The sequence below is a fragment of the Chrysochloris asiatica genome, unplaced genomic scaffold (genome assembly GCF_000296735.1).
Source record: "Chrysochloris asiatica unplaced genomic scaffold, ChrAsi1.0 scaffold00034, whole genome shotgun sequence".
NCBI lineage: Eukaryota > Metazoa > Chordata > Mammalia > Afrosoricida > Chrysochloridae > Chrysochloris > Chrysochloris asiatica.
The window spans coordinates 9,867,339-9,884,703 of record NW_006408552.1 but is presented as its reverse complement, the minus strand read 5'-3'; the positions used below and the strand labels follow the sequence as shown (position 1 = coordinate 9,884,703).

The following is a 17,365-nucleotide window of genomic DNA, read 5'->3' as shown; positions in this document are numbered from 1 at the left end:
GACTTGTGCTTATGAGGAACCTGTATGTATATTAAGAGGCAGTTATTACAACTGAGTAAGGGGATACTAAATGGTTTAAAATCAGGAAAGGTGTGCACCAGGGTTGTATCCCTTTCCCATAATAGTTGCATCTGTATACTGAGCAAATATCCAAGAAGCTGGACTATATGAAGAAGAACATGGCATCAGGGCTAGAAGAAGACTCATTAACAATCTGCAATACATACATCATACAATCTTGCTTGCTGAAAGTGAAGGGAGCTTAAAACACCGATGAAGATCAAAGACCACAGCCTTCAGTATGGATTGCATCTCATGATAAAGAAAACAAAAATTCTCATAACTGGACCAATAAAAAAATCACGATAAATGGAAAAAATATTGAAGCTCTCAAAGACTTTATTTTGTGTGGATCCACAATCAATACTCATGGAAGTAATAGTAAGATATGAAACGATATATTGCATTAGGAAAATGTGCTGCACAAGATCTCTTCAAAGTGTTTAAGAGCAAATATGTCAGTTTGAGGACTGACACATACCTGGCTCAAGCCATGAAAATTTCAAACACCTTATAAGCATGTGAAAGTTCGACAAAGAACAAGGAAGACCATAGAAGAATTGATGCATTTGAATTGTGGTGTTTGAGAAGAATATCAGAAAGTACCATGGACTGTCAGAAGAACAAACAAATTTGTTTTGGAAGAAGTATAGTCAGAATGCTCCTTGGAAGTTAGGATGGTGAGACTTGGTCTCTCATACTTCAGCGGAACCAGTCTCTGTATAATGACATCATGCTTGGTATAGTGGAGGGTCGTTGAAAAAGAGGAAGACCCCTTGCAAGACGGACTGACACAGTGGCAGCAGCAATGGATTAAAACGTAACAACAGTTGCAAGGATGGTGTAGGACCAGGCAGCATTTTGTTCTCTTGTGCATTACGTCGTTATGAGTTGGAACTGACGCAACAACATGTAACAACAACAACTAAGAGAAGTGAGCTCTGTGAGTTATGAGTTGAGCTGTTAACCGCAGGATCAGCAATTCAAATCCATCAGTCACCCCGCAGGAGAAAGATGAGGCTTTCTGTTCTTGTAAAGAATTACAGCCTAGGAAACCCCACGCAGGGTCACTGTGAGTTGGTACTGACTTCATGGCTCTTAACAATAACCAGAGAGATGATATCCTGACCTACAACATAACATCAATGAGCCGAGAAAACTTGCTGAGTGAAATACGTCACTCACAGAAGGACCACTATTGCATAATCTGTTCTACAGAATCTCTTTGTTGTTGTTAAGTGCTGTGGAGTCAGTTCCAACTCACAGCAACCCTGCACAGGGTTTCCAAGGAGTGGCTGATGAATTTGAACCACCGACCTTAAAGTTAAAACTGACCTTGTAGTCTAACACTTATCCTACAGCGCCACACAGGACTCCAGAACATCTAGAAAACAGGCAAATATAGAGTGAAGACAGTTTAAGTACTCAGCTGCTAACCCCAAAGTTGGGAGTCTGAGTCCACACAGGGGCTCTGCAGAAAAAGACCTGTGGAGCAGTTGAGTTGAAATGGACTCAAGGGCATCCAACAACAACAAAGAGATCAAAGAGTATTAGTAGTTGCAAGGGACGAGAAAGAAAGAGGGGGAGTCACTGCTTAGGGATTACTGAGTTTCTATGAATGGTGGTGGAATAATCTGGAAAAGGTTAGTGGTGATGGTTGTACAACATGGTACAAGATGGGAAACGTCATCAAAGTCACAGAGTGTGTACATGAACAATGGTTGAATTGGCAAATGGTTAGCCAATATTTTTTACCATAATGAAGAAAACGTGAGCTGAAGTATCTGGGGGAGCCTGCTAGGCCCCTACTGGCCCCAGACAGGCCATATGTAACTGTACTATGAGCCCAGTATCCTGGACAGGACCACTGGCCTTTAAGGGTGAAATCCCAGTTTTAAGGATGGAGACAGAGAAATAAACATGTAAATGGTAGGCTGCACAAACAACAGGAAGCTGCCAAAGTGCACATTTGATTCTATGAGCATCTCCCAGCTTTGTGAACATCCACAATGCACAGACTGACTCAGGGAGGAGGGCTAGAGCCCAGAGGAGACAGGAGCAGGAGAAACTTCAGGAAGAATGGGGGAGATTACAAAGGGATGCTTTGTGCTGTATCTGGAAAGCATTTTAAAAACGATTCTGCAGCGAGATCAAAGCCAGGACAAAAGAAAGCAAAAGACGAAAGGACGAAAGAGAAGGGATGTGAGGGACAAAGATACCAAGGTGTGAAACAAAGTGTTAAACTAAATATATCACACACACCAGGCTTGTGTGCAGGAGAGAAGCTTTGCAAAGGGAAACCAGCTCGATTTCAACTCCCTTTGTTGAAAAACCCCTCTCCAATGCTTCTTCTACTGATATCTCAGCTGTTAAAACAACCAATATGGAAACATTATTGTTCCTACAGACAGTGCCTCTGAGCCACGCCCCAAAATTTCAAAAGTGCTTTCTTATTTTTACCCCATCCAAAAACAGTTGAAATTCTGCCATTTGTGGCAGATTCTTCCTAGTCTGTCTTAGTCTGGAAGCTCTGCCAAAGCTTGATCAGCAACATGCTGACAGATAGCACTGGCCAGGAACCAAACCCAGGTCTCTTACATGGAAGGTGAGAGAGTTCTACTACGGCATCACGACCACCACTGCACCTCAGTTAAATAACTTCAGAATAAGTTATTTCCCCTTTCTTTATCTTTTCCCTTCTTTATCTCACCAAACTACCTCTCTTCTGCAGCCAAATTCTTCCAGGCTTTGAAAATCATGTGGCTTTATCAGAAAGAAAGAACACATTTCTAAACAAAATGGCTTAGCAAATCCCTCTACCCTAGCCCATGGTCAGCCCCTCACACTTCCTATTTAAAAGCTCAAAGTTCATAAAATGACAAGACCCTCTCCTTTATCAAGCATATCCCTCTCCACGGACTGGTCCTACCCGACAGCACGTCCAAAATGAGATGAAGGCTCGCCATCCTGGCTTCTAGGGAGCAATCCATGGTACTTTCAATATTTTTTTCCAGCACTATAACTCAAACACACCGATTCTTCTAATGTTGGAATTACAAATGTTGTTCTACCTACATATTTCCACAATTAAAAAATAAATCACACGAAAAGCTCACAGTTCCTAGTCTCACCTTAAATGAAGTCCAGACTTATTCCTGGGGTCTCTCTTTTACCACAGTAACTTCCTACCACCAAGGCCTCATCCCCTTTCCCTTCCATTAGTCCCTTCTTCCTACTTAAAATAACTTTTCATTAAAAGTTTTCCTTGCTATGTTAACATGCCAGATGCCCTTTTTTCTTCTTCTTTTTCTTCCTTTGATAGTGTTCTGCAGCATGAAAGTGTCCTATAAATAGTGACTTTTATTAAGGTCCCAAGGTCTCTTCTAGCCACGGGAGGTAATGTAGCTATTTAACAGCCGGAAGCGCAAACCGTCTGACTGAACAGCAGCTTTGCTAATAACTGTCCAAACCAAAACCCAAACCTACTGCAGTCAGGGGTTTCTGACTCATAGTGACCCTACCAAAGTGGTCAATGTTAGGGAAGCAGACGGCCTCATCTTTCTCCCGAAGATTAGCAGGTGGATTTGAACCACCAACCTTTCAAGTAACAGTTTTAACACAATTTGTTGTGCCTCCAGGGTTTCTGTAGAATAACCACAACCGGCAACAAGTTCACTGTGACTCATGGTGCCCCCATGAGTGTCAGTGTAGAACTGTGCTCCACAGGGGTTCCAGTGGCTGATTGACCTGAAGCAGATCACTAGGCCTTTTGTCTGAGGTGCATCTGGGTGGACTTGAACCTCCAATGTTAGCTATTAGCACCCGAAAGTGTTGATCACTTACACCACCCAGGCTAGTAGCTCTGCTAATACCACAAACCACTAACCCAAACCTGCCTTCAGGCCAATTCGGACTCGCAGTGACCCCATCTGATAGAGTAGAGTGCCCTGTAAGGTTTCTAAGACAGTGAATCTTTACAGAAGCTGAATGCTATATCTTCCTCCCAGGTAGTGACTGGTGGGCTTGAACCACTGACCTTCTGGCTAGCAGTTGATTGTTTCACCCCTGTGCTATCGGGACTTTTTCCACTATAACATCTGACATTCCCACACTTCTCATGCATTTGGGCTGTACAGGGTTCTTTACAAGAACAAATAGTGACCCTGTATAAGGTATTCGAAAAGTAACTGGTGAGTTTGAACTGACAACCTTGAATTCAAACTACCTTGTGGTCCAGTGCATATCCTACAGCACCACGCCAGGGCTCCAGGGCTGTAGACCCGCAAAAGCACTGATGCTGCTGGGGTTCCGTGACAGGAAGAATCGCAGGAAAGGACACTTGTTATTTTTAAACTTTTCATTGTAGAACGTTTATAGAGCACATCAGCTTTCCCTTCAGCAATTCATACACATCGTTTCATCTCATGGATTGTAATCCTTTCAACTTGAATGGAATTTAAGGACATTACAATGAGGGCAAACAGTCAGGCCCCGAGGTACATATTGGGATTCCGTTATCAAACTAACATGTTACAAAGATGGAGATCAGGTTCATGGTTGCCAAGGACTAAGGAAGAAAGGGAGGAAAGAGAGCTGGGTATCACGACAAAGGGGCAGCATGAGGGACTTTTGTGGCAATGGGGCAGTTCTGAATCTTGCCTGTGAAGCATCTACTTGTGACATAAAATTGTATAGATGACAACACACCTACACAAGCAGTCCTGGTGTGGTGCTGTAGGATAAGCACTGGACCGCAAGGTTGGTGATTCAAATTTACCAGTCTCTGCTGAGAAACCCTATACAGGGTCACTACAGGTCAGAGCTGACTCGACAGCCTTAGCAACAACAATATCAGTATATGCACAGGATTCCTGGTATGGTTCTGTAGGATAAGCACTAGCCTGCTCCTTGGAAACCCTATATAGGATCGCTATGAGTCAGAATTGACTTCACAGCACTTAACAACATACACACAAGTGGGTATTTACAAAACTGAATATGTTTTGTGGATTTTAGGAGTCCTTGGGTGGTGCAAACAGTGATGTGCTTGACTACTCAGAGAAAGGTTGAAGGTTCGAATCCACTCAGAGTTGCCTCAGAAAACAGGGCTGGAGGTCTGCTTCCAAAAGGCCAATAAGACCCAAACCAAACACATTGCCAGTTCTTCTGTGGACTTCACGAAAGCCAATTTCCAGGTTTTGATATCACACTACAGTTATGCAAGATGTGACCATTTGAGGAAACAGGACAGAGAGTATGTTGTTGTGTGGCATTCAAGTCGTTTCTGACTCACAACGACAATGTTGTCTAGTGTTTCCGAGGTTCTAAAGCAGAAAGCCTCATCTTTCTCCTGCGGAGCAGCTGGTGGATTCGAAAGACTGGCTTTGTGGTTAGTCGCCCAACTTGTAGCCTACCACCTCACCAGGGCTCCTTTGCAAGTACCTATGAGGCTACAATTATTTCAAAATGAAAAATACAAAACAAAACAAAAAAACAAAGGCAGTCTAGGTAGTACACAGCAGGGTTCTGGCTGCTTTGTGGCTTGTGTAAAGACAGACACTCTGATCTTACCGTCTTCCCCACAAAGGCCCCAAAGGACACAGAAATGTAAATGTGGAACCTGGGGCTGACTGCAGAAGTCAAGAGCAAAGGGGGTAAAGCAGGTCTTACTTCTGAGTAGGGGGAGGGAAGCCCACATAGCAGGGCTGGCCAGGCATGAAGCCTGGTGATAACGAGGTGTCTATTGGCTATTTCACTGGGAGCCTCAACAACTCAGGAAGAATGTTATCTTTCAGAAACACACGACTTCTCCTATCTCTGTAATTATAACCCAAGAAGAAAAGCCAACACAATGCCAGTATAGGTTTCTCTTCCCAAACCCCTTTGAAAGTCCAGAGGGTATAACCTTCCACTCATTACCGTTCTGGAATCCAAGCCATTATGTTTTCAGGCATTAAGCATACCCCACAGAGAGAAGAGGTTGGTCAGGCAGGCTTGTTCTGCTGGGGAATATCAATCAGTGCTGAGATACACAAATGTGCAGGTCACCAAGGCAGCTTCAGCGAGGATTACCACAGATAGGTGGCTTTTGATATCGAACCCCAAACGATTGTAGCACTGAGACCACAAATAGGCACAAGAATGTCAAATACAAAAGCTACAAGAACAATGCCAGAGGAAGTAGAAAAAAAAAAAAAAATCTATGCACGTACACAGATAAAATGAACCTAATTCCTGAGCAATTATTATAATTTGTGCTTCAGACTCCCAGTGTGGCACTGTAGGATAAGCAATGGACCACAAGGTCGATTTGAACTGCAATGTCAGTGGTTCAAACTCAACCAGTCGCTCCTCAGAAACCTTATACAGGGTCCCTATGAGTCGGAACTGACTCGATGGCACTTAACAACAACCACACGCCTTGTGCTTCAATGGTAGATTCTCGCCTCCCATGAGGGAGATTTGGGTTCAAGTTCCAGCCAGTGTTCCTCATGTGCAGTTCCACCTGTTTGTTAGAGGAGGCTTGTGTGCTACTGTGATGACAAACAGGTTTCAGTGGAGCTTCCTGAATAAGAAAGAAAGACTAAGAAGAAATACCTGGTGATCTGCTTCAGAAAATCAGCCGATGGAAACCCTATGGATCATCTGCAACGGACGATGGGCATGGTGCAAGACTGGGCGGCTTTGGTTCTGTTGTGTCACTATAGTCCAGAGACAAACTGGGCAACAGGTAACAACCACAATGACAACAGCAATTTGTGAGGCTCCATGGATACAGAAGGGGCTAGGGCTCTCGCCCTCAAAGGTTTACAAGTTTTGTTCAGGCATCGGGCAAGTAAACAAATGTAACACAGCCTGGTGCGTGTTACTGAAAACTACATACATGTGCCATAGGGCTGAGAGGAAGGGTCCCCAACCTAGGTATACCTGGGACATCCGGAAGGCTTCCTAAAATACTCCAATGGTGGAAAAGGTGTTGAGTAAACAAATCAAATAACAGCCCATGCACACGCCAACCGTCGCTTCCTTTATGGTAGGTCAGAATTTGTACTATGCGCCTTACAAATATTCCTCTAAACCTCACCATTTAAATTCTGAAAAACGACAAGCAAAAGCTACAATTATCACTAACTTATTCAAGCTCAGGAGTCCTGGTGTGGCGCTGTAGGTTAATGCACCTGACTGCAAAGCCGTTTGAACCTCAAGGTCGGCAGTTCAAGCTCACCAGCTGCTCCTTGGTAACACTACACAGGGTTGCTATGCGTCGGAATTGACTCGACGACACTTACAACAACAACAACAACAACATTCAAGTTCAGGAAAGCTAAATGACTTTTCCAAGCCCACACAGCTAGAGTTTGGGTCAGAATACGATTCCTTCATTTCTGACACACCATTGCATAAGTATAAGAGCTCTGCTGGTGCCGCGGGTTAAGCATTGGGCCTTTACCCACAAGGTCGGTGGTTCTAACCCACAAGCTGCTCTGGAGGAAAAGGATAATGCTGTCTGCTCCCTTAAAGCATTACAGTTTCAAAAACTCTATGGAGTAGCGCTACTCTGTCCTATTGGGACGCTAGGAGTTGGAACCGACTCAGTGGCTGTTGGTGGGTAATTACTTTAGAAAAAGAGAAGGTAATGAAAGATGTTAAATAAAATCATAATTTAAAAAAGTTTAGTAGCTATGATAAGACATTAAAAAAAAAAATTAAGGATCCCAGGGCTAGAATGAAGAAGCTTCTAATACTATTTTAAAGAAAGGTTAAGAGCTAACGTTGCCCTTCACTGGACTTTGGAAGACACAAATAAGTTTCTATAGGAAATTAGAACCTGACACATCCAAGAACTGAACTCAAACCCCTACCCTAAATCTGCTGCTTCTCCCATATCCCTGTTTTTTAATGAATTAACACTCAGCCTGTCACCCAAGTCAAGACTTCAGATACCCCTTTTTGACCCTCCAAATCAGCAGTCATGTGATTCAGGCTTAGTGTTTTCAAGGGTAACTAACATTTTAGCATGAAATGGTAAATTTCAAGCCCGTGGTTGAAGGCTTGATTATTAAATAAATTCAGATAGCCATTTAATCCTCTAGCGAAAGAATTAAAAAGTTCCATGTTAAAACTCTTATGCCTTATACAAAAATAATTAATTCGTTTGGAATTAATTTTGAAAATATTTCATTATAAGAACATGTGCATTTTTGGAATGATGAGTAACTTTCTTAGCACATCCCTAGGAACTAGATGATTTGACTACATAAACATGTAAGACTGACACGTGTCAAAAAATACTATAAATAAAGTACAAACCACAAATTGGGAGACATGCCTGCAAAAGAAATGTAAAAGGGAAGCTTATTTAACATCTAAAGTTCTTATAAATCAGTAAGACAGAGACAAATGCTCCAACAGGAAAAGGAATAAAGGTTAGCACCAATAAGCAAATCTCTGAGTAGTTAAAATATGAACGAGTTCATCATTACCGGCCTTCAAAGAAATGAAGATTTAAAAATGAGATGGCATTTCAATGACTGGTAAGACTGAGGAATTCGCACTGACCGCCTAAGACAGGCAGCGGCCCTTAAACAAACAATAAATAAGGAGGATTCGGATGCAGACCGTGCAGACCCGGTCAGGAGGCCAAGCCCCTGTGGGCCCAAGCGTTGTTGACCGTCCAAACCATAGGCTCTGAGGATCAGACTTTAGCCACCTAGTAGACATAGCAAACTGTCCCTCATCTGATTATTCAGTAATGCTTGTTAGTAATCTCATACATGAGCCCTGGATATCCACAGACAAATGTAAAAACCTTCCCTAAAAGCCGAGACTGTAAATTCCAAAAAGGCAAGTCCCCCCACCTCACATCCCCCCCCAAAAAAAAAAAAAAGCTAAAGAGGATATAGAGAAACACTGTTAACTGATGATATATGGAGGGGATAATAATCAATGTAATGAAACAAGCTATAAGAATGGTTGAATGTGAAGCTGATGATGTGCCCTGTAAACTTTCACTCAATCCAAAATAAAAACATTTAATTAAAAAAATTAATTAATTAATTAAAAAAAAAAGAGAGAGATGGCATTTGGCACCCATCAGAATGGCAAAAATGACAAAGATTAATAAGATTTAGTGTTGGTGAGGATATGGAGAAAAAGGCACTTGTGTATGTATGCTTCATGCAACAGAACCCATATGTGGAACACAATTTAGCAATTTGTGTTAAGAAAAACCCAAAACTTTTAATTAGGAATACAGAACTTTAGGATAAGTTCTGTATGATAGATTTAATTTATACATCCTCAAAAGCTACAGTAAAGGGATTAAAAAAAAAAACTTAAAAAAAGCCCCCAAACCATACCTCCCAAGGTTACAGAAGAGTACTGGTACGATGCTATAGAATCAGCTCTGGACTGCTAGCCTCAAGACTGGTGGTTCAAATCTACCAGCTGCTCCTCGGAAACCCCATACAAGATCGTTATGACTCAGAACCTACTCTATTGCACTTCACAACAACAGCAAAATAAGAAGATACAAGAAGACACAACAAATGTAAAAATGGGGAGGCTAGAGAGCAGACTGACCAAAAATAACACAGACACACTACCACTGATTCCATTCTGACTCACAGCGACCCTACAGGCAAGGCGGAGCTGCTCTGTAACATTTAAAAGACTATAAATCCTCATAGGAGTAGACTGCCTCATGTATCTCCCTCAAAGTGGTTGGGTTCAAACTGCCAACCTTTTGGTTAGCAGATCAATGCTTAACCTTCAGTTCGACCAGGGCCCCATGTATTGAACAAGTTGTTTTTATGTGCCATTGAGTCAGTTCCCACTCATAACAATACCTTTATAGGGCTTCTGAGGGTTCAAATCACTGACTGGTGGTTAGCAGTCCAGCACCACACCAGGACCCCTTGTACTGAAAATAGGTGGGTGTGGACAACCCAATGAATAGGGAGTGGTAACATGCTGATCAAGGTTGGAGGTTCAAACTCACCAGCTGCTCCTTGGAAACCTTATACAGGGTCGCTATGGGTTGGAATCAACTCGATGACACTCAATAACAACAACAACAACAAAAGTGGAATCAGATGGCTCAGATGGCTGAAGCCGGTAACTAACTTGATAATGTATGAGTGCATTGGTTTTCCATCCTTCCCTGTTTCATTCTTTGTGGTCTTTCATTCTGTTCAATGGTACTTAACAACAACAAACCAGAAATTAAAGAAATGACTTGCCCATCAAAAAACAAAACAAAACACACACACACAAAAAAAACCCCACAAAAAATTCCCTTGCCCTCTTGCTACACTGGGTTTCCACGTGCTGACTGACAGTCAGACCCTCGGACTTCAATCAAGAGTTTAGAAGATTTTCTTTGGGGAAAATTGGCCATCCTAAAAGGAAAGGCCTAGAACTGTGGGCTATCCATGTTTCAGACCACACAGATCACCCTGTTGTTAATACCAACAGTCTACCGTAAGTGCTCAGAGCATCTACTCTGTTTTTAAGAGCCAATCACGAACAAGCAATAAGGATTGTCAAACATCTATGGGCACATGAGAAAAGCCTCACATAGTTGTTAGAAGCCAAAACAATATAAAGAAACTCAAGCAACTTACAGAAACAGACCCTATGAATATCCTCTAAGGGATAAGAAAACACATTCCTTCCACTAAATAATAATATGTTAGAATAAGGAACTGGGGGAATAAACATGAGCACTTGGAGTCCAAGGATGATAGCAGAATAGTGAGTATACCATGGACTACTGCGCTGCACTGCAAAGTCGGTTAGAATCACAAGGTCAGTGGTTCAAGTTCACCAGCTGTTCCTCGAAACACTATACGGGGTGGCTACGGGTCAGAACAGACTTGATAGCACTTAACAGTAACAACAACCAAGAGAATGAATCACCTGTGTTGGAAGAAATATAGTCAGAATGCTCCTTAGAGTCCAGGAGGGTGAGACTTCGTCTCATGGACTTTTAACATGTTATCAGGAGAGACCAAACCCTGAAGAAAGACATCGTGGTTGGTAAAGTAGAGGGTCAGCACAAAAGAAAACCCTCCATGAAAAAGACAGATACAGTGTCTACAAGATGGGCTCAAACCTGACAATGATTGTATTGTGAAGATGGTACAGGGCTAGGCAGTGTTTCTTCTGTTGTTCACGAGGTTGCTATGAGTCGGAACCGACTCGATGGTACCTATCAACAACAAATCAGAACTCAACCAACAACAAAACCTGAGTAGAGACAAAGTTCAGTAAACAAAACAAAAAGATAACATAAGGTACGAACGAGATCAGACAACAGATCAGAAAATTGAAGGATGAGTTTAGGAAGTCCAACATTAAAACAGTGGAAATTTCTAAAACAGAGATTGGTGAGAAACACAAGAGGAATTATCAAAAATTCCAAGAAAAATTTCCCAAATTGATCGATATCACAGTCCAGATTGACGTCACTCATATTCAGCCCAAAGGATGGAAAGCAATCCACACCAAGGCTCATCAGTATTGCATTTCAAAAACTCTGGGGAACAAAACAGAGTCCAGAAAGTCAGAATATACTAAGAATGATTTCAGTTCTTCTTTAAAAAAAAAAAAAAAAGATGGTAATGGAGCAAAATCACAAACATTCTGAAAGAAGAAGATATCTAACGGAACCAAGCAATCATTCACCTACAAGATTAGAAGAAAGCCTTTACGTCCCATGCAAGCTTTCTTAAGAAGCTTCCAGTGGCTGGGTTCCACCAAAAGAAGGAAGTAGGCTCAAGAAAGAGGAAGGTGTGGGATCCATCACGGGAGAAGGAGCAAAGGGAATTCCCAGGAAGATGGTGGACGGCAATCCAGGATGACCACTTGACAACTGGGCATCGTCTAAACAGCCCACAGAAGAGCAGAGCGGCTACATGGAGCGTTGTCGTTATTTCCGCCAAAGATTCTCAGTGAAAGCCAAGGCTAGACGGCTCGGCCGCGTCCTGTCTTCATTCATGTCCATAATTGGATTCTCTGTCCACAAGCTGGATAGGAGCATGCTTTCTCTCTTCATGTCTGCTGCCTGGGAGAGCTGAGGAAACTCATTTTATCCCTAGGCTCCCTGGGTCCTTTGCTGTTTCTTCCAGAACTAGCTTTGTTTTTGTAAATCCCTAGGCAAGAACACAGGTCAATGTTTTTGTTCTTGAGATGCTAGCATGTTGTTGCTGTTAGGAACCGTCGAGTCAGTTCAGACTCACAGCAACGCTATGTACAATGGAGCAAAAAACTGTCTGGTCCTGTGACATCCTCCCAATTGTTGCTGTGTTTGAGCCCAGTGTGCTGTCACTGCGTCAATCCATTTCGTTGGGGTCTTCCTCTTTGAGCCTCTACCTTACCAAGCCTGATGTCTCAAAGAGGTGCATATTAACAAACACATTTTAAAAATAAAGAAATCCTTGCAATTAGGCAAGAAAAAAAAAAGCAAGGGCATCCAGATTAGAAATGAAGAAATAAAATGATCTGTTTGCAAAGGACATGTTCTCATATAAAGAAAATGCTAAAGAATGTACAAAAACACATTACTACTAATAAGCAAATGCAGCCAAGCTGTAGGAGTCAAGACCAAAATCAAAACTCAGTTGTATTTCTATACGTTAGCAATGAACCATTCAAAAAAGGAATGAAGAGAGCAATTCCATTTCTGATAAGATCGAATTTATAATAAAATCAAAAGAATGAAATACATGGGAATAAATAGGACCCAAGTGCAGCACCTGTACACTCAAAACTATACAACACTGTTGAAAGAAGAGCAAGATAAATGCAAACACACCCAGTATTCGCTGGATTGGATTTAATATTGTCAAGATGGCAATACTGATACACCCCCAAACTCATATACAAGCGCGGTGAAATCCAGGCTGGGCAAATACATAGAAGAAAAGTACATTAGTGTTTGTCTGGGGATGAGTGGGAGGACTAGAAAGGAGTGCTAACAAGTGTGGGGTCTGAGAAATGTTTGGGGATGATGGAATTGTTCTGGAATTAGATCCAGGTTTGCACAACAGTATGAATGCATTATCGCTGTTGTTGTTAATTGCCGTCAAGTTGGTTCCCACTCGTGTGGGGTTCCCATAGAGCGGCTGGTAGGTTAGAATCGCCAACCTTACGGTTAGCAGTCTAATGCTTACCTAATGGCAACACACTAAAGAGTATACTAAACTGTCAACTTTACAAGGATGAATTTTATGGTATGTGGATTACATCTCAATTTTTAAGAAGAAAGAAAACCAAGAAAGGAGACCAGAAGTGAACATGCTGGTGATGATCTGATTAGGTGATGCTGACTGCCCCGAATCCACTGCCCCAAACAAAGATGAAGGGAGACTGCTGAAGACCCGACTAAGACCTAACGGCACTAATGCGGACCAAGCCCAACCCAACCCAACCCAAATCAATGCTTCTAACACAAAGTGGCCCTATACAGAGTTTCCGAGGCTGTAAATCTTTACAGGAGCAGATAACCTCATCTTTCTCCCAAGGAGTAGCTGGTGGGTTTTAACCATCACTCCTGTAGTTAGAAGTCCAGTTCCACAGTGCCACACCAGGGCTCCAGGGTGTGGGGAGGCAGGCAGGCAGAAGACTCAAGAGGTCTTCTGAAGGCACAGTTGGCCATTCTGTATAACTAACTGGATGCAGGCGGCTTAAAAGAGGCCAAAGAGCGCAACACGGTGGTCTCCTGATGCAATGCCAGAGGAGAAAGCAGAGTTGTTCACCGAGTTAATGCAGCTTTCCCAGAAAGAGAAAGTGGAATGTTTATCCGGTTTCCGAGGAACCCTGGGCAATCATCGGAGAGACAGATGGACACACAGGTTGGTGTTCCGGAGAGAAGTAAAGTTGTTCTGGGTTGGAACGGTGGGCATGGGACTCAGGGGCACATACACAGTGGGTGAGATGGCCCAGGGGGTTCTGATGGTAGGGACCATGAGTGACCTTCAAGTGAGCACAGAGGGAGGAAGAGCAGACACGAAGGGAAGGTTCACAGACAATTGGAAGAGATGGTGTCCGGAACATAAAAAGGAGAAAAATGCCAGTGAGGATACTGCTAACCTTCAGATGTGGCCAGAGGTCAATGGAGGTTAGGGCAGGGAAGTGTCCATTGGATTTGGTGAGTAGGCGATTGCTAGTCTTTTTGGTAACAAATACATATAATAGAGCATTTACCAATTCAACATGTTTCGCGTAAATTCAGAGACCTTAATTACATGAATCATGCGTGACCATCGCTTGGATCAACTGCCAAATTTTTCATCACTATTAACAGATAGTGGAGCTCTGGTAGCGCAGTGGTTACGAATTGGGCTGCTAACCTCAAGGTCGGCAGTTCGAAACTACCAGCTGCTCTGCGGGAGAAAGATGAGGCTTTCTGCTCCCATAAAGATTTACAGCCTCGGAAACTCTGTACAGGGTCGCTATGGGTCGTAACTGACTCCACGATACTTAACAACAACAATGAACAGATATTCAATGTTTCCCAGGGAGTGCAGTGGCTTCATACAGTAAGCACTGGACTGTGAACGACAAGGTCTGCGGTTTGAGCCCACTAGCTGCTCCACTCGAGAAAGATGAGGCTTTCTGCTCCCTTAAAGATTTAAAGTCTCGAAAGCCCTATACCGGGTGGCCGTGAGTCACAACGGAATTGACAGTACGTAACAAGAACAGCCAATGTTTCCCACGCAATGGCACCTCCTCAATTCTTCCGGTCACCCCTGGTAACCAATACACTTTGATCGATTCAAGATATTTCATGTAAGTGGGAAAATATGGTACTGGCCATTTGTCACTGGATTGCTATTGCTATAAAGTGCCATCAAGTCAGTTCTGACTCACAGCGACCCTGGATAGAGCTTCCGAGGAGTAGCAACCTTGTGGTCCACAGTCCAGTACTGATCCACAGCGCCTTGCCTCCATATCATGTTTCCAAGGTTCATTTCTCTTTATGGCTGAGTAACATCCCATTGTCTCTCACATACCACTTTTTTTGTGCATGTATTCATCTCTTGATGGGCATTTAGGCTGCATCCACCATTTGGCTCCTGTGAAGAGTGCTACATATGTCTGTCGGAGCTACTGCTGAATGGCACACTGCCTGAGTGATTTCTATTTGATGTTCAGAGGACAAAGAATTACATCATACTAGGGCTTAATTTAGGCCAATGTCAGCTTTCAAGCTGAATGAAACAGATAAAACCAAAAAAAAAAAAATGAACAAGATAAATATTACAATCCCTGCCTCCGGCATCTGAGCCAGACTCCCAGGTTTTGTTCAGCCAAGTCCTGAGTCAGTCTCGGCCAGGGCAGGACACAGCCTCAGGATTGACCATCTGGCTTCATGACAACGACACTTACAGAGCTTTTTATATCTTTTTAATAAAAAAAGGAAATGATTCAGCTCTACAGTTCAGGAAGAAAAAGGCAGAACGTTCACTTGTTTTTATTATATGATCTTCAAGATGCGAAATGTGCTTTAAGAAAGAGGGTAAAAGACATGAGCCAATGATCAGTTGCCTCTAGCTAGTCTTCAGTACTTGATTTCTCTCCCAATTACATGTGCTGTTTGTTGCATTCAACACTTCTCTCAAAGAACACGCCTTACTTTTAAGATCACCACAAAAACAGTCTAAAAACTGGTAAGGCTGAACAAAATGTTTTAATCAAACGTGTGCACATGGTAAGCAGGGAGAATAAGAATAAGTATTAGAAGAACTGGAATGCACAGCAAACAAAAAAGAAAAAAAAAAAAAAGGGTATACTTTTCAGATAAAGGGAGTATTATCTAAAGATAACCAAGACAAGGTGATAATGAAAGCGTGGAGATATAGATCTACAGCTGTCAAAGAAATTGACAAGATGATACAGACATCACACATCATTAGGAACACAGGAAAGGCTAGTCTTTGTGGGAGGGGTTTTTAAATACCATCATCAGAAAGATTTAAGAAAATAAACTCATCGTCTAGCTAAATACACAAAATTGATGTGTGGCAGGAATTCAATTCCACAATTATAGCATGTGTCTGTGTGTGGCAGGGGGACTTTTCAACTGCGCAGAGAACACTTACGAAACTCAATAATACTAGTCACAAGACAATATTCATAAAGAAAGATATTAACTTCTTTTTCCGGTTAAAAAGAAGGCACTTTGAGACAGAAAAAAGGTAGAGGTACTGATTCAGAAGGAAAAGAACCAGCGTGAACAGGTTAACACAGCCAACTCGCCTCTTAGGTATCTCCAAGGGGAGGGAAGGATGAACGGGGATTTACTTCAAGGCCTGACAGAATCAAATCACTCATCCCATGTTCTAATCCACTGGAACACTAGTGGTACTGTGGGTTAGGCATTGGGCTGCTAACTGCAAGGACCATGGTTCAAGCTCACCAGTCGCTTCTCAGGAGAAAGATAAGGCTGTCTGTTTTCATATTGATTTACAGTCTCAGGAACCATATACAGAATTGATTCTATGGCCAGTGGGGTTTGGTTTTCTAAACATCTTTAAGTGGAGCCCAGGCGGTGCAGTGCTTAAATCACTTAGTTGCTAACCCACCGGCCACTCCATAGGAGAAGGTGTTTGTAGTGGGCTCATGTAAAGATTTACAGCTTTTGAAACCCCCTGTAGCAGTTCTATCTGTTCTACGGGGTCACTATGAGTTGGAATCAAAGGCAAGGGTTTTGGTGTCTCAGTTGTAGAATTCTTCCATGTGGTTCAATTCCTGTCCAATGTCCCTCATACACAGCTACCACCTGGTTGTCAGTGGAGGTTTGTATCTTGCTATGATGTGAATACAGGTTTCGGCGGAGCTTCCGAACTAAGAAAGACCTGGTGATCTACTTGTGAAAATCAATGAAAACCTCATGGGTGACAGTGGTGTGATCGTCAACCAACCACGGATGGTGTGGGTCTAGGCAGGATTTTGCTCAGTTGTGCATAGTGTCACTACAGTCAGATCTGCTAAAAACAACAGTGATAATCTTTGGTCATCAGAAGTTAAGCCTCTTGCCTTTAAAGCACCCACCTGCTGGCCTTGTATATACTAAGCGTGTGGGAGTTTCTCCCTGCAGGCACTACAGTGAATTCCATGGCTCTGAGCCCACACAAAGGCACATTTAGCAGTCCTAACACAGTCACTACCAACATGGTGCCTTCACCTGACATCTCTCCAAAGACCTCAGTGGAGTTCTGTTACTGCTGTTCAAGATCTGCTTCTTTTCCAATTTTAAAAGCAAGCCAGCAACCTTAACAGAGCTGGACTCCAAAAGACC

At 42.7% G+C, this 17,365-nt stretch overlaps 1 protein-coding gene across 1 annotated transcript in view; it reads right to left on the bottom strand.

Annotated features, from left to right (window-relative positions):
• Positions 1-17,365, bottom strand: part of WBSCR17 (Williams-Beuren syndrome chromosome region 17) — a 648,608-nt gene that overhangs the window by 324,997 nt on the left and 306,246 nt on the right. The gene's annotated exons all lie outside the window — the stretch shown is intronic.